The 15,993-nt window shown below is 44.8% G+C and overlaps 1 long non-coding RNA gene across 1 annotated transcript; it reads right to left on the bottom strand.

Annotated features, from left to right (window-relative positions):
• Positions 1 to 207: 207 nt before the first annotated feature.
• Positions 208 to 3,584, bottom strand: LOC144340563 (uncharacterized). The gene is made up of 3 exons (XR_013416815.1): positions 3,476 to 3,584; positions 999 to 1,087; positions 208 to 476 (listed from the first exon to the last, which is right to left on the bottom strand). It is a non-coding gene; the product is annotated as an uncharacterized LOC144340563 (long non-coding RNA).
• Positions 3,585 to 15,993: the final 12,409 nt, after the last annotated feature.

The raw sequence follows: 15,993 nt of genomic DNA, 5'->3' as shown, positions 1-15,993 counted from the left end.
AAATTGGGCTTTTATTATATCTGGGATGGCGTTTCTGACCTGTCTCCAAACATATCACTATCCCCCATGTTCCCATATATACCCAAAACATCCTGTGCTACTCCTCCACCCACCCCCACACCTCCATCTTGCTGCCAGCATCATCTTATCATACTGTGTCCTGGTTATCTACTGCTATGTAAAAGACTACCGCAAGAGTAGTGGCTTAAAACAACGATACCATTTATTTTGCTCAAGAATCAACAGTTTGGGCAGGCTCTCTGAGAATGGCTTTTCTTTGCTCTAGATCATATCAGCCCAAGTGGCTCAAAGGCTGGGGGATGGATCTAAAGCCATATTCGCTCACATGCCGGTGCTTGATGCAGGCTATCAGTTGAGACCTTAGCTGGGGCTTCTGGCCAGAAGACAGACACACAGCCTCTTCGTGTATCCTGGGCTCTCTCATGACATGATGGCTGAGCTCCAAGGGCAAATGTCTGAACAGAAAAAGAGCGAAGTACAAGCCATATCACCTTTTATGACCTAGCCTCAGAAACCACCTGGTGTTACTTCCTCTACTATCTATTCATCAAGGAAGTCACAAAGGTCCTCCCAAGTTCACAGTAAGAAGAAATAAACTCCAACTCTCTCTTTTTTTTTTTTTTTTTTTGAGACAGCGTCTCACTCTGTTGCCCAGGCTAGAGTACAGTGGCATGATCTCAGCTCACTGCAACCTCCAATTCCTGGTTCAAACCATTCTCCTGCCTCAGACTCCTGAGTAGGTGGGATTATAGGCAGCCGTCCTCGCGCCTGGCTAATTTTTGTATTTTTTTTTAGTAGAGACGGGGTTTCACCATGTCATCCAGGCTGGTCTCGAACTCCTGACCTCAGGCGATCCAACTGCCTCAGTCTCCCAAAGTGCTGGGACTGCAGGTGTGAGCCACTGCACCTGGCTGAACTCTTGATGAGGGAGTAGCAAGGTTCTGGTAATGTGGGACCAAAGATATTACCGTACTAACCGTATGTTTTACTTTCTGTATCTTGATGCTTTGAGATCTGGGGTCTTGCTGACTCTGAAGGGACTACTGCTCCCAGGATTAGCCAATTCCTAGAGACAATAAACAAGCTCAAGTTCTAAATCCTCAGGATAGAATTCAAGACCCCTCCAATTAGGCCTCAGTCTAACTTTCTGACTTCCCTCTCTCTAGCCCCTCTACAAACTACTCCAACCGTTTAGCCAATTTCCTGTTCTCCAAAGACACCTCGCAATTACTCTTTACTAGATCTCTTGCTCATTTTTCAAAGTCCAACCTGAGCCCCCACTCCTCCGTGCTCCTCTGCGAAGCCATTCCCATTCACAGGGATGCATGTCCTTTCTGAACCCTGTCTCACAGCATTCATCCTCTGCACCAGTCCCTTTATTGCTTGGTTATACAACAGATCTACCTATGTTGTAATTAGATTCCGAAGATTAAAGCTCTAAGGAACTTTAAGAGATTATTTTGTTCAACACCCTTAATTTGAAGTGAGGAAACCAGGCCTGAGCGATTACTGACCCAAGGTCCCAGCACTCATTAATGGCAGAGGAAGGAACAGAAGCCACAAACCCATTTCTGCTCTCTTCTCTTTCCTTAACACCAGGTTGCCTCTATTTTAAATGTATTAGTCTTGTCCCCAGCAGAGTTTTGAAGCTATATCAGGGCAGGCAAGGACTATATCTCAAGTCACTTGTATCCTGACAACATCCAGCAATGTCGTAGTAAATTTATGTTGAAACCATAAAAATGTTTCTAGTTCATTCCTTTACCCACTAGGACACTAGGAACTGACACTCTTTCTTTTTTTCTTTTCTTTTTTTTTTTTTTTTGAGAGAGAGTCTCACTCTGAAGTCCAGTGGCGTGATCTCAGCTCACTGCAACCCCTGCCTCCGGGGTTCAAGAGATTCTCATGTCTCAGCCTCCCAGGTAGCTGGGACTACAGGCGCACACCACCACACTGGACTAATTTTTGTATTTTTAGTAGAGACAGGGTTTCACCATGTTGGCCAGGCTGGTCTCGAACTCCTGGCCTCAAGTGATCCGCCAGCCTCGGCCTCCCAAAGTGCTGGGATTACAGGCATGAGCCACTGCACCCAGCCTTGAAATTTTTTTTCTTTTTCTCTTTTTTTTTTTTTTTTTTGAGATGGAGTCTCGCTCTTGTCCCCAGGCTGGAGTGCAATGGCACGATCTCATCTCACTGCAACCTCCATTTCCTGGGTTCAAGCGATTCTCCCTGCCCCAGCCTCCCAAGTAGCTGGGACTACAGGTGCCCACCACCACATCCAGTTAATTTTTTGTATTTTTATTAGAGACGGGGCTTTGCCATGTTGGCCAGGCTGGTCTCGAACTCCTGATCTCAGGCGATCTGCCCGCCTTGACCTCCCAAAGTGTTGGGATTACCGGCGTGAGCCACCATGCCTGGCCGAAATTTTTCTTAAGAATAAAACATTTTTCTCCTCTTTTAATACAGAATACCTTTCTTATGAGTTTTCTAAAAGTACATTAAGCAAACCAAAACAAGAGGAGGTAGGTAATATACTTGAAGAAACTTAGCCAATTCAATTTTTGCAACCTCAGAAGCATGCTCCATTTATTTCTTGGACCTAAGTGTGGTCCCACCATAAATTGAACCAGATACACTTGCTCTAATGTTATCTCAACTTTGCAGGCAGATTGTAACCCAGGGTTGGTTTAGTTCATCTATTTCCTAGTCCATTAATCCATTGCTCTTGCTGTCTCAGCCGTGCGGGCATTCTTTCAGTTGGAACATACAGAGGCTGCTTTCTCCTCCAAAAGCTCAAAAGCAACAAAGCAAGAATGAGAGAAAAAGCAAGAAAGCAAGAAACTGAGAAAAAGCAAGAAAGCAAAAAAGCAAGAAAGAGAAAAGCAAGCAAACACAGCTTTCATCTCTTCCCTTATAGAAACAGAGCCCCTTGAGAGTGCCCGCAGGATCTACTTAGAAAGGTTATTTTGCAAATGTCCCATTAGCTGGGGCATAATACAGCTCTCCTCCAGCAGAAAAGCTCCACTTTCTGGGAGTCTGTTCCCTCCTCAGCCTAATGGATTCTGTCAGGGGCAGGATGTGGCTTTTGCCATCATGGGCCATAAAATCCAGGAGTAATGGCTGCAGTGATGGGGGCCTCCTGCCGGCCCATCAGCACTGGAGTTTGATGGTGAGGAGGAGAGAAAGGAAAAGTGGGAAAAGTTCTGAATGCTCAATAACTTTTCAGCGGTAAGATGAGGGAGAAAGAGATCTACAGCCATAATTGCAGAAGCGTCTTGCAAAATGTAATTAAAACTTAGGCAGAAACGAACACTAGAAACAAGTGTCATTCATCAACTTAAACCGCCAACTAAGGTAAACACTGCCACAAACTCAGGAAAAGAAAGGGAGGAGAGTGGAACGAGGGGTGATCACTCTAGATATCAAACAAATCAAATTACCCTGAAGGCCCTACCAGACACATGCATTCATCATTGGTTATCCCAGCTGCACACCTGTATGGAGAGGAGAACTTGGCGAGCTCAAATTGACTCTGGCTGGCAAACTGGGAAAGCAGAAGGGACAGGGCGGCAGGCCAAGGGGAACCCAACCCGGAAGTGGCCACGTGGCACCCACGGCTCTGCACCGGCCAGGTGGAAGGAGGACCGTGTAAGATTCACGCAAGGGCGTGCAATCATCCCCAGCTTTCCAGTCTTGCCTCTTGTTTTCTGGAGCCTATGTAGCTGGACAAACCTGCGGAGCTGCAACGTGAAGCAACTTTCCCTGGGAGGTGGAAGGCTTCAGGGTGAATCCAGGCCAATTCCAGGGATGACAGAGTGGGAAAGCAAGTTGAGCTTTCAAATCCTTTATGTGGCTGGTTTTCTTCCCTCCTGAGATTCAGCATTTAGTAGGAGGGAGACGGCATAGGGTGGGGTAGGGACAAAGTGAGCCGCTGACTTTGTTTCCCAGGGCACAGGCTTTGTACACCCACAAGTCCCCAGGGCTGGTCACAAGCTGAAACCTTCTTACTCCAGAGAGAGGAGGCTGGAGGGCAGCTCAGCCACCCAGGCTGGGAGCTATTTGCACTTGATGAGCAATTTCAAGTGGGAACCATCTGAGTGTGTGCCTGTGTGAATGCCAGAGTGCATTTAGAGGGAACAAATGATTTATTATTGGGGCCTCGAAAAAGTTGCTTTCAAAAAGAGAGGGAGCCTCTTATTCCCCTCCTTATCATTAAAACCTTAAAGGGGTAGAATCCATTTGGTCTCTTAAGCCAGGCTGGAAGGGAGTCACAGCTAATCAAGCAGCCCGCTCAGCTCCTCCAGCCCTTCTTTGAGTACAACAATATGTATAAACTGGCAAAAGGGACTGCAGACTACTTTGATGTTAAACAAAGAGGAAAACCTCCAAAATAGGGTAAAAATTGTATCTCTGTTTAACTCTTCCATGTCCTTTCTTCAGCACAAATTTAAGACACTTACAGCTAGACTCCAGGGAGAGTTACATAATGAATAATTATCATTTCAGATACTTAGATCCAAGTATTTTGTAGCAAGAGAACACGTCCAGTGTCCTCTTCTGAATTACTTTCTCTGATTAAGATTTTTTTGTTTGTTTGTTTTGTTGTTGTTTTTGTTTTTGAGATGGAATGTCACTCTTGTTGCCCAGGCTGGAGTGCAGTGGCACGATCTCGGCTCACTGCAACCTCCACCTCCCAGGTTCAAGCAATTCTCCTGCCTCAGCCTCCCAAGTAGCTGGGATTACAGGCACCTGCCACCAAGCCCCGCTATAATTAAGTATTACTTCGCTAATAACAAATACTGTGCTCTGGCCAGGCACCGTGGCTCACACATGTAATCCTAGCACTTCAGAAGGCTGAGGTGGGAGGATCACCTGAGCCCAGGAATTTGAGATCAGCCTGGGCAACACAGTAAGACCCTGTCTCTACAAAAAATAGAAAAAATTAACCGGGCATGGTGGTGCACACCTGTCATCCTAGCTACTTGGAAGGTTGAGGCAGGAGGATCACTTGAGTCCAAGAAGTCAGAGGCTACAGTGACCTGTGGTCGTGCCACTGCACTCCAGCATGGGTGAAAGAGGGAGACCCTATCCCCAAAATAAATACATAAATAAAATACTGTTTTTTGAGCAGTTTCTGGGGCCTGATGCTACAAGAAGAGCTCTATGGTAACCACCTCATTTAATCCTTCAATAACCCTGTGAGATCCATATTGTTGTCTCACTTTAAAACTAGAGGAATAGACAAGTTAAGGGACATGCCTAATATGTCCCAGCCTATGATAGAGAAGTGTTCTTTTTTTTTTTTTAAACTGAGTTTTGCTGTGTCTCCCAAGCTAGCGTGTAGTGGAGCGATCTCGGCTCACTGCAACTTCTGCCTCCCGGGTTCAAGCGATTCTCCTGCCTCAGTCCTCTGAGTAGCTGGGATTACAGGTGCACACCACCATGCCCAGCTAATTTTTGTATTTTTAGTAGAGATGGGGTTTCACCATGTTGGTCAGGCTGGTCTTGAACTTCTGACCTCAGGTGATCTGCCCACCTTGGCCTCCCAAAGTGCTGGGATTACTGTGATGAGCCATTGTGCCCAGCCTAGAGAAGTGTTCTAGTGTTCTTTTTAAATTTCTAAATCATTTGAAATGGATCTTTTTTTTTTTTTAGACAGAGTTTCGCTCTTGTTGCCCAGGTTGGAGTGCAATGGCACGATCTCGGCTCACTGCAACCTCCACTTCCCAGGTTCAAGTGATTTTCTTGCCTCAGCCTCCCGAGTAGCTGGGATTACAGGAGTGCGCCACCACACCCAGCTAGTTTTCTATTTTTAGTAGAGACAGGGTTTCTCCATGTTGGTCAGGCTGGTCTCGAACGCCCAACCTCAGGTGATCTGCCCACCTCAGTGTCCCAAAGTGCTGGGATTACAGGACTGAGCCATCACGCCCTGCCAAAATGGAATTTTTCTAAAATATATTGTATGCTTCCGGCTTACAAAAGAGAAAATTCCTAGGAAATGTCCAGAGGAAATGATCCCTGGGCAGGTTGGAATTCCAGCCTTTAGGTCCTCAGGGATGCCAGGGAAGGAGAATCTGTTGTGAACGAAGCCCACAAATTGCTGCCTATGTGGGGAAGAGGAGCGTGTGTCAGGGTCAGCCGGACAGAAGGAGAAGTCAGAGGAGTTGGAGGTTGGAGATTTGGTGAAGTAAAAGAGAGCATTAGGAAGATTTTCAATCACTATAGATTGAAAACCAGCCATGGTTCAAGAATGAAGACCTCGTAAGATTCTGCCATACATATTGTCCCATTTCTCCTTGGTAATGACGGGGTTCAGGACACGCTATCACAAAAGATGGCACCTTGGCACAGCAGAGGCAGAAGCGTCACTCTGTCTTTCCCCTTGCCCTCCCTGCTGGAGCAGATCATAGACCTTCACTCCAGAGGTGCTCTCCCTACACCTGGAGGAAAGCAGCTTCCTTAGCAACGTAGGAGCACAGAGAAAAATCTGGACAAACAGGATCTGCTAGACGCCCCCAGTTTGTCACCATTAGATTCTACCCACATCGTTCAATCACATTTCTCCACAACCATCCACTCTTCATCAAACCTAAGCACACAAATACACAGGTTTCCCTGTTTCTTTGGGTTTTCATTTCTGAAAGCTACTATGTTTCATAAAACTTTAAATAAGCTTGTGGGGCCAGGCACAGTGACCCATGCCCATAATCCCAGCACGCCAGGAGGCCAAGGCAGGAGAATCGCTTGAGGCCAGGAGTTCAAGACCAGCCTAGGCAACATGGCAAGACCCCATTGCTACCAAAAAAAAAAAAAAAAAAAATTAAAACTTAGCCAGGCATGGTGGTGCATGCCTGTGGTCCTAGCTATTTGGGAGGCTGAGGTGAGAGAACTGCTTGAGCACAGACATTCAGGACTCCAGTGAGCTATGATCTCACCACTGCACTCCAGCCAGGTGACAAAATGAGACCCTGTCTCTCTCTCTTTTTTTTTTTTTTCTGAGATGGAGTCTCACTCTGTCACCTAGGCTGGAGTGCAGTGGCACAATCTCGGTTCACTGCAACCTCTACCTCCAGGGTTCAAGCGATTCTCCTACCTCAGCCTCCTGAGTAGCTGGAACTATAGGCATGCACCACTATGCCTGGCTAATTTGTATATTTTTAGTAGAGACAGAGTTTCACCATATTGGCCAGACTGGTCTCGAACTCCTGACCTCAGGTGATCCATCTGCCTCGGCCTCCCAAAGTGCTGGGATTACAGGCGTGAGCCACCGCACCCAGTGACCCTGTCTCCAGAATAAATAAATAAATAAATAAATAAATAAATAAAAAATAAATTTGTGGCCGGGTGCGGTGGCTCACGCCTGTAATCCCAGCACTTTGGGAGGCCGAGGCAGATGGATCACCTGAGGTCAGGAGTTCAAGACCAGCCTGGCCAATATGGTGAAACCCCATCTCTGCTAAAAATACAACAATTAGCCGGACATAATGGCAGGCACCTGTAATCCCAGCTACTGGGGAGGCAGAGACAGGAGAACCACTTGAACCTGGGAGGCGGAGGTTGCAGTGAGTTGAGATAGTGCCATTGCACTCCAGCCTGGGCAACAAAGAGTGAAACTCCATCTAAAAAAATAAAAAATAGAAATAAATTTGTATGCTTTTATTTTCTTAATCTGTCTTTTATTATAAGGATCTCAGCCATGAACCTAGTAATAAGTGAGAAAAGTTATGTTTTCAACCCCTACAGTAATGAACAGTAAAATTACGTCTCAAACAAAACAAAGCAAATTATTAATTATTTTACTGACATATAATATTTGTACATATTATGAGGTACGTGTAATATTTTGTTACATGCATAGGATGTATAATGATCAAGTCATAGTATTTAAGATATCCATTACCTGGTATATTTATCATTTCTACATGTTGAAAACGTTGTGAGTCCTCTCTTCTAGCTATTTTGAAATATCAAATATGTTGTTGTTATTGATAGTCACACCATTCTGCTATCAAACATTAGATCTTATTCCTTCTAACCGTATGTACTCATTAACCAATCAAACTCTCTCATATTCCCCATCCCCTTTATACCCTTCCCCACCTCTAGTGTCTATCACTTCTACTCTCTATGAAACAATGGTTTTTTTTTTTTTTTTTGAGATGGGGTCTCACTCTGTCACCCAGGCTGGAGTGCAGTGGCACAATCTCCGCTCACTGCACTGCAGCCTTGACCTCCCCAGCTCAGGCTATCCTCCTGCCTCAGCCCCTCAGGTAGCTGGGACTACAGGCGTGAGCCACCATGCACAACTAATTTTGTGTATTTTTTGTAGAGATGGGGTTTTGCCATGTTGCCCAGGCTGGTCTCAAACTCCTGAGCTCAGGCAATCTGCCTGCCTCAGCCACCCAAAGTGCTGGGATTATGGGCATGAGCCACCGTGCCCAGCCTTGAAACAAATTTTTGAAAAATGAAAATGTGTATGCAGGAGACTGGAGTGGGAGGATCGTTTGAATGCAGGAGTTCGAGGGCCAAGCCTAAGCAACATAGTAAGAACTCCCCTAATTCTTTTAAAAAAAGAAAAAAAGAAAAAAAACCCTGTATGAACCAAAACATGAATCGTGGTGATGGCTGACTGATGTTAACCTTATTCTCCTTCCTTATTGCACTAGAGCTCCATTTTAACTCACACCAAAACATTGCGTTGGATGCCCAACTTTCAGGCAAAGTATGGATCATATCCAAAGAGCCTGCGTGGGGTAAGACATAGCCTGACTCCCAGATACTATCATTCACATTTACAATAAAATGCAAGGATCATCACATTATTTCGTTGTATTCAAACTGTGTGTCCATAAACCTGAGAAATGGGGATGGGGGAGGGGTGGAGTCAGAAAGAACTGATTTGTGGCTGGGCACAGTGGCTCACACCTGTAATCTCAACACTTTGAGAGGCCAAGAAGGGGGAACACCTGAGGTCAGGAGTTCAAGGCCAACCCAACCAATGTAATGAAACCTCATCTCTACTAAAGATACAAAAAAAATTAGCCGGGCGTGGTGGCGGGCACCCGTAATCCCAACTACTTGGGAGGCTGAGGCAGGAGAATCGCTTGAACCCAGGAGGTGGAGGTTGCAGTGAGCCGAGATCACGCCATTGCACTCTAGCCTGGACAACAAGAGTGAAACTACATCTCAACAAAAAAAAAAAGGCCGGGCACGGTGGCTCAAGCCTGTAATCCCAGCACTTTGGGAGGCCGAGACGGGTGGATCACGAGGTCAGGAGATCGAGACCATCCTGGCTAACACGGTGAAACCCCGTCTCTACTAAAAAATACAAAAAACTAGCCGGGCGAGGTGGCAGGCGCCTGTAGTCCCAGCTACTCGGGAGGCTGAGGCAGGAGAATGGCGTAAACCCGGGAGGCAGAGCTTGCAGTGAGCTGAGATCCGGCTACTGCACTCCAGCCTGGGCAACAGAGCGAGACTCCGTCTCAACAAAAAACAAACAAACAAAAAAAAAAAACAAAAAAACTGATCTGTAATCCTAGCTTACTAGCAGAGTCACTTTGGACACTTTAATCTCCCAGCCTCAGTTTCTCTTTCTGTAACACGGAACTAAGGATACCCACCTCACAGGACTATCATGAGAGTCAATAACTCCTGGAGAGCCCTTTCAGGGCTTCCTGTATGAACACACTAAATGAACAGATGCATGTTTTGCCCGCGTTTACAACATAACACCTTTGCCTCCTAGCCTCTTACACTGTCAAATTGAACTTTATTAAACACTGATTGTTAAACCATAAAATTCATGGTGAGATGGATCTGTTCTGGACACCATTTTAAGGACTATGGCAATTACCAAAGTGCTCAGATAAATTCACTGTGAGTTGGTGCCACAGCATGAGACGATATTGGAACGAAGCTACCGTGCAGAGAATTAAAATGGGTTGAGCAGCCAATTAAATGTGTGCACTTCATACTTTCACAGGCCTTATCTCACTCAATTAATAGGATGGCATCATAAGGTTGATATTTTTATTCCCATTGTACGGAAAGCTTCAACAACCCCCAAAGTCACAGAACCAACAGTCGGCACAGCTGGGATTCACATCCACATCTCATTGACTCCAAAAACCCTGCTTTATATATTGCTTCATGTTGTTACCTAGTTTCATAATGAATTTAGATACTGGAATTGTATTAAGAGTACCCACAACATTATTTAAGGCTGGACAGTTTCAGGTAAATTTTTCAATGGTTTACGATCCATGGATGAGTGATTCTGAATATTACTGGTGAAATGCAATTTCTCTCTCCATCTGTCTTCCTCTTTCTGTTTCTGTCTTTCTCCATCCCTTCGCCCTGACCCCCGCCACGACTTCATAGTATCCTCATCAATGTAAAGATGAGATTGTAAATCCAAGATTTTTTTTTTTTTTCTATTTAATGTACTAGGTAAAGAGAGAGGCCAAGAGAGAGAGGGAGAGAAATTACAAAGACATATTCCTTAACCTCAAGAGTTTACCCTTGAGATTTGTACTGGAAACATTTACTCTAAGGCTAAAGTAGTACTTTCATGTCTCTGCTGGTACTTTAGCCAGAGTTTCTGAACCAGTGTGCCAAGATCATGGGTCCTGGTGAGGACACTGATCCCTTCAGACATCAGGGCAGCCAGAGCTGGGGTGACCTCAGTTCCTGGTCTGTCACCTCCAGCCAACAGCAGCCCTTACCAATCTTATCATACCTATATGGACCTCCCTGGGAGAACAATTAGGAAGCTCTGTCTCAAGTTGGGAGGCAAGCTTTGGGCAGAAAAGCCATGTGGCAGAGGTATCCCTTGAAACACTCCCCAGAAGACCCAAGGTGTCCAGATACGTTTCTCCTCTAGGAGAAATATGGCATAGAAGAGTCCAAAAATTGGCCGGGCATGGTGGCCCACACCTATAATCCCAGCACTTTGGGAGGCCGAGGCGGGCAGATCACTTGAGGTCAGGACACAAAAAATTAGCCAGGTGTGGTAGCACATGCCTGCAATCTCAGCTACTTGGGAGGCTGAGGTACAAGAATCGCTTGAACCCTGGAGGCAGAGGTTGCAGTGAGCCAAGATCGTGCCATTGCACTCCAGCCTGGGCAACAGAGTGAGACTATGTCTCAAATGAAAAATTAAAAAAAAAAAAAAGAGTCCAGGCCGGGCGCAGTGGCACACTTTGGGAGGCCGAGGCAGGCGGATCATGAGGTCAGGAGTTCAAGACCAGCCAGGCCAATATGGTGAAACCCCGTCTCTATTAAAAATACAAAAATTAGCCGGTCCTGGTGTTGTGTGCCTGTAATCCCAGCTACTCAGGAGGCTGAAGCAGGGGAATCTCTTGAACCCAGGAGGCAGAGGATGCAATGAGCCAAGATCACGCTATTGCACTCCAGGCTGGGCAACAGAGCGGGACTCCATCTCAAAAAAAAAAAAAAAAAAAAAAAAAAAGAGTCCAAAAATCTAGACCTGGAACTGTCACTAAACTCCCTGTATGTTCCTTCCCCTCCCAGAGTAGGCCTTGACTCTCTACAGCCCTCTACCATTCTAACTTCCTGGTTAGAAAAAAATATATCTATCACTTAGAAATGAAGGTGCAGCTCAAAGGAAGAAATATGGCAGCATTTGCAGCATGAGAGTCAGTCATTTTATTTTTTCGTTTAAAGTGAATTTTCATTTAGTTCGACTCCAGCCATCCTGATGGAACCACAGTTTGGCTGAAGGGTAAAACGATGTGTGCACTGGAGTGACTCGTGTAGACATGACCTAATTCTCAGCCGCCCCACCAATATTTTATTCTTCAGCACTGACCTACTAGACAACTGGCATTTGACATTGCTGTTGCTGATGCATGCAAGTATGCCTCAGCCCCTTCCTGGAAGCTGTGGCATCCTTATCTCCATCTGCATGGAGCCCCAGGGACTTTCCAGGGAGAGGCTGCTATTCTGGGGAGTCAGCACAAGAACTAACTTGCTATTTTGTCTTCAGACCACAAATACCTATTATTTGAGCAACCATTTCTATGATAACCAGGTTACCCTAACTCTCTAAGCCTCAGTTTCCTCTTCTGTAAGATAGGAATAACAGCCAGGTGCAGTGGCTCACTCCTGTAATCCCAGCCCTTTGGGAAGCCGAGGTGGGTGGATTACCTGAGGTCAGGAGTTCAAGACCAGCCTGGCCAACATGGTGAAACCCCATCTCCACTAAAAATACAAAAATTAGCCAGGTGTGGTGGCATGTGCCTGTAACCCCAAGTACTCGGGAGGCTGAGGCAGGAGAATCGCTTGAACCCAGGAGGCGGAGGTTGCAGTGAGCCGAGATCGAACCATTGCACTTCAGCCTGGGCGACAGAGCAATACTCCATCTCCATCTCCAATACTTCATCTCCAAAAAAAAAAAGATAGGAATAACAATATCCACGTCAGAGGACAGTTGTGATGATTAAATGAGAAAATGTATATAAAGTGTTTGACACAGGCCAATCACCTCCTTCCCTTCCTGGCCTTGTTCATAGCCTTCTCCATAGATGATACCGAGTGAGGAGTCCCAAGAGGCGGAAAAACCTGTGCTGAGAGGACGAGCAGGCAAAGAATCCTAGACAAGGTCTAGATGGCTCACGCCTGTAATCCCAGCACTTTGGGAGGCCAAGATGGGTGGATCTCTTGAGGTCAGGAATTTGAGACTAGCCTGGCCAACATGGTGAAACCCCGCCTCTACTAAAAATACAAAAATTAGCTGGTATGGTGCCTGTGCCTGTAATCCAGCTACTTGGGAGGCAGAGGCAGGAGAATTGCTTGACCCAGGAGGTGGAGGTTGCAGTGAGCTGAGATCCCACCACTCCATTCCAGCCTGGGCAACAGAGGAAGACTCTGTCTCAAAAATAATAATAATAATAATTAATTAATTTAAAAAAGAATATTTAAAAAATTAACTAATTTTTAAAAAACATTAAAAAAAAAAAAAAAAGAATCCTAGACAAGAAAGAGTCCATTTCAAGGTCACAGTCTTTTCCTGGAATGAGTCGGTAACTGGAGGTAAAACACTCCAGGAAGAGCAGAATCGAGCTAAATAATAAGCTACTAAGCCTGCAGCTCTTAGACAGATGTGGACTTGTGAATGTAAATCTAACAATTTTGACATATAAATTTTTTTTTTTTTTTTGAGACGGAGTCTCGCTGTGTCGCCCAGGCTGGAGTGCAGTGGCCGGATCTCAGCTCACTGCAAGCTCTGCCTCCCGGGTTTATGCCATTCTCCTGCCTCAGCCTCCCGAGTAGCTGGGACTACAGACGCCCGCCACCTCGCCCGGCTAATTTTTTGTATTTTTTCAGTAGAGACGGGGTTTCACCGTGTTAGCCAGGATGGTCTTGATCTCCTGACCTCGTGATCTGCCCGTCTTGACCTCCCAAAGTGCTGGAATTACAGGCTTGAGCCACCACTCCCGGCTATAAAATTTTTTTTTAATTCCACAAATTAAAAGTAGGGCCAGGTGTGGTGGCTCATGCCGGTAATCCCAGTGCTTTGGGAGGCTGAGGTGGGAGGATGGCTTAGCTCAGGAGGTCAAGACCAGCCTGGGCAGCATAGCAAGACCCATCTTTTCAAAAAATAAGAAATTAACCAGGTGTGGTGGCATATGCCTGTAATCCCAGCTACCTAGGAGGCTGAGATAGGAGGATCACTTGAGCCCAGAAGTTTGAGTCTGCAGTAAGCCATGATCACACCACTGTACTCCAGTCTGGACAACAAAGCAATACCCTTTCTCAAAAGAAAAAAAATTAAAAGGAGATTGACACCATTTGTGAGAACATTAGTGTTATCCCCACAGGTGGCAATGAATAATTTGCTCCATTGGAGGTATATGTCCCTTTGACTCCAGTAGAAAACACACAGCAAACTAGAGCTCGGGGACCCCAGAAGTGAATTTGGGCTTATGGGTAATATACAATAAGCACTTTTATAACTACAGAATGGGCTGGCATTTGCTGTTACCACTTTATACATATGTGCTTGTCTCTTTCTAAGTCACTAAAACCAATGTTTATACTGTTTATACTGCATATATATCAAGAAACATAAAGGTGCTCATTTTACTTGACCCATTCATTCTTTTTTTTTTTTTTTTAAGACAGAGTCTCACTCTGTCACCCAGGCTGGAGTGCAATGGTGTGATCTCAGCTCAATGCAACCTCCACCTCCCGGGTTCAAGCGATTCTCCTGCCTCAGCCTCCCAAGTAGCTGGGGTTACAGGCATGTGCCATCACGCCTGGCTAATTTTTCTTGTGTTTTTAGCAGAGACAGGGTTTCACGACGTTGGCCAGAATGGTCTCGAACCCCTGACCTCATGATCAACCCGCCTCAGCCTCCCAAAGTGCTGGGATTACAGCATAACCCACCATGCCCAGCCCCATTCATTGTATATCTGGAGATTTTTCCTAAGGCAATAATTCAGTGGCTTAAGCTAGAAACCTGGACATTATTGTCAGGACACTGCCACAGGCAAGAGCAGATGGTGACAAAGTGAGCCATGGTACGGCCACTCAGATGAATACACAGCCATTAAAAACAATGTTTTCTGTAATCCACGTTATAGCATGGGAAATGCCTATAATATAATATTAACTGAAAAGGGACAAAACATTAAATATAAGGACGATTACATCTCTACTTCTTAAAATCAGCAAACATAAAATAAAAATACAACAGGGAACTATGCCAAAACATCAAGAGTGATTTTCTTTGAGTGGAGAGCTTTCCTTCTTTTAACTTTTTCTTTCTTTCTTTCTTTCTTTCTTTCTTTCTTTCTTTCTTTCTTTCTTTCTTTCTTTTTCTTTCTTTCTTTCTTTCTTTCTTCCTTCCTTCCTTCCTTTCTTTCTTTTTCTTTCTTTCCTTCCTTCCTTCCTTCTTTCTTTCCTTTCTTCCTTCTTTCCTTCCTTCTTTCTTTCTTTCCTTCCTTCCTTCCTTCCTTCTTTCGTTCTTTCTTTCTTTTTTTTTTTTGAGGTGAAGTCTTGCTCTGTCACCCAGGCTGGAGTGCAGTGGCGCAATCTCAGCTCACTGCAACCTCTGCCTCCCAGGTTCAAGTGATTCTCCTGTCTCAGCCTCTGGAGTAGCTGGGAGTACAGGCATCTGCCACCACGTCTGGCTAATTTTTGTATTTTTTGTATTTAGTAGAGATGGCGTTTCACCATGTTGGTCAGGCTGGTCTCAAACTCCTGACCTCAGGTAATCTGCCTGCCTCAGCCTCCCAAAGTACTGGAATTACAGGTGTGAGCCATCATGCCTGGCCTCTTCTTTTAACTTTTTCTAAATTTTCTGGTTTTTAAAATTGAGGTATTATTTATATACAGAAAAGTGCACAGATCTTAAGTGTACAATGAATTTTAACAAATATGTACAACAATATCCCAAATCAAATTCTCTAAGGCCCCTTTCTTATTGATCCACTTCTGAGCACACAGGCAACCATTATTCTTATTTCTGTCTCCTTACATTAGTTTTGTCTGTTCTTGAACTTTATATAAATGGAATCAAGTGTGTAATCTTTTGTGTGTGGCTTCTTTCACTCAAAATGTTTTTATGATTCATCCAAGTTGTTGAATTTCTTTTTATTATTGACTAGTATTGCATTGTATGGACACCACACATTTTGTTCATCAAAACCATCATTTCATTTGGGTTGCTTCCAATGTTTAGTTATGAGAATAAAGCTGCAATGAACATTCTTGTAGAGAGATATATATATATATTTATATATTTCTTTTGAGTAAATAAGAGGGGAAATCCTAGATTATTTTACATATATATATATATGAACGAAACTGCCAATAATTTTCCAAACTGGTTGTACCATTTTGTACCACAATTAGCAAAGTATGACTATGAGAGTTCCAGCTGTTCCACATACTCTCCAGCATTTGGTATTGCTGCCTTTGAAATTTTTGCTGTTCTAATGGGGGTGT

The sequence above is a fragment of the Macaca mulatta genome, chromosome 4, assembly GCF_049350105.2.
Source record: "Macaca mulatta isolate MMU2019108-1 chromosome 4, T2T-MMU8v2.0, whole genome shotgun sequence".
Classification (NCBI taxonomy): domain Eukaryota; kingdom Metazoa; phylum Chordata; class Mammalia; order Primates; family Cercopithecidae; genus Macaca; species Macaca mulatta.
The sequence above is the reverse complement of the archived record's forward strand: the minus strand, read 5'-3'. Positions and strand labels throughout refer to the sequence as shown.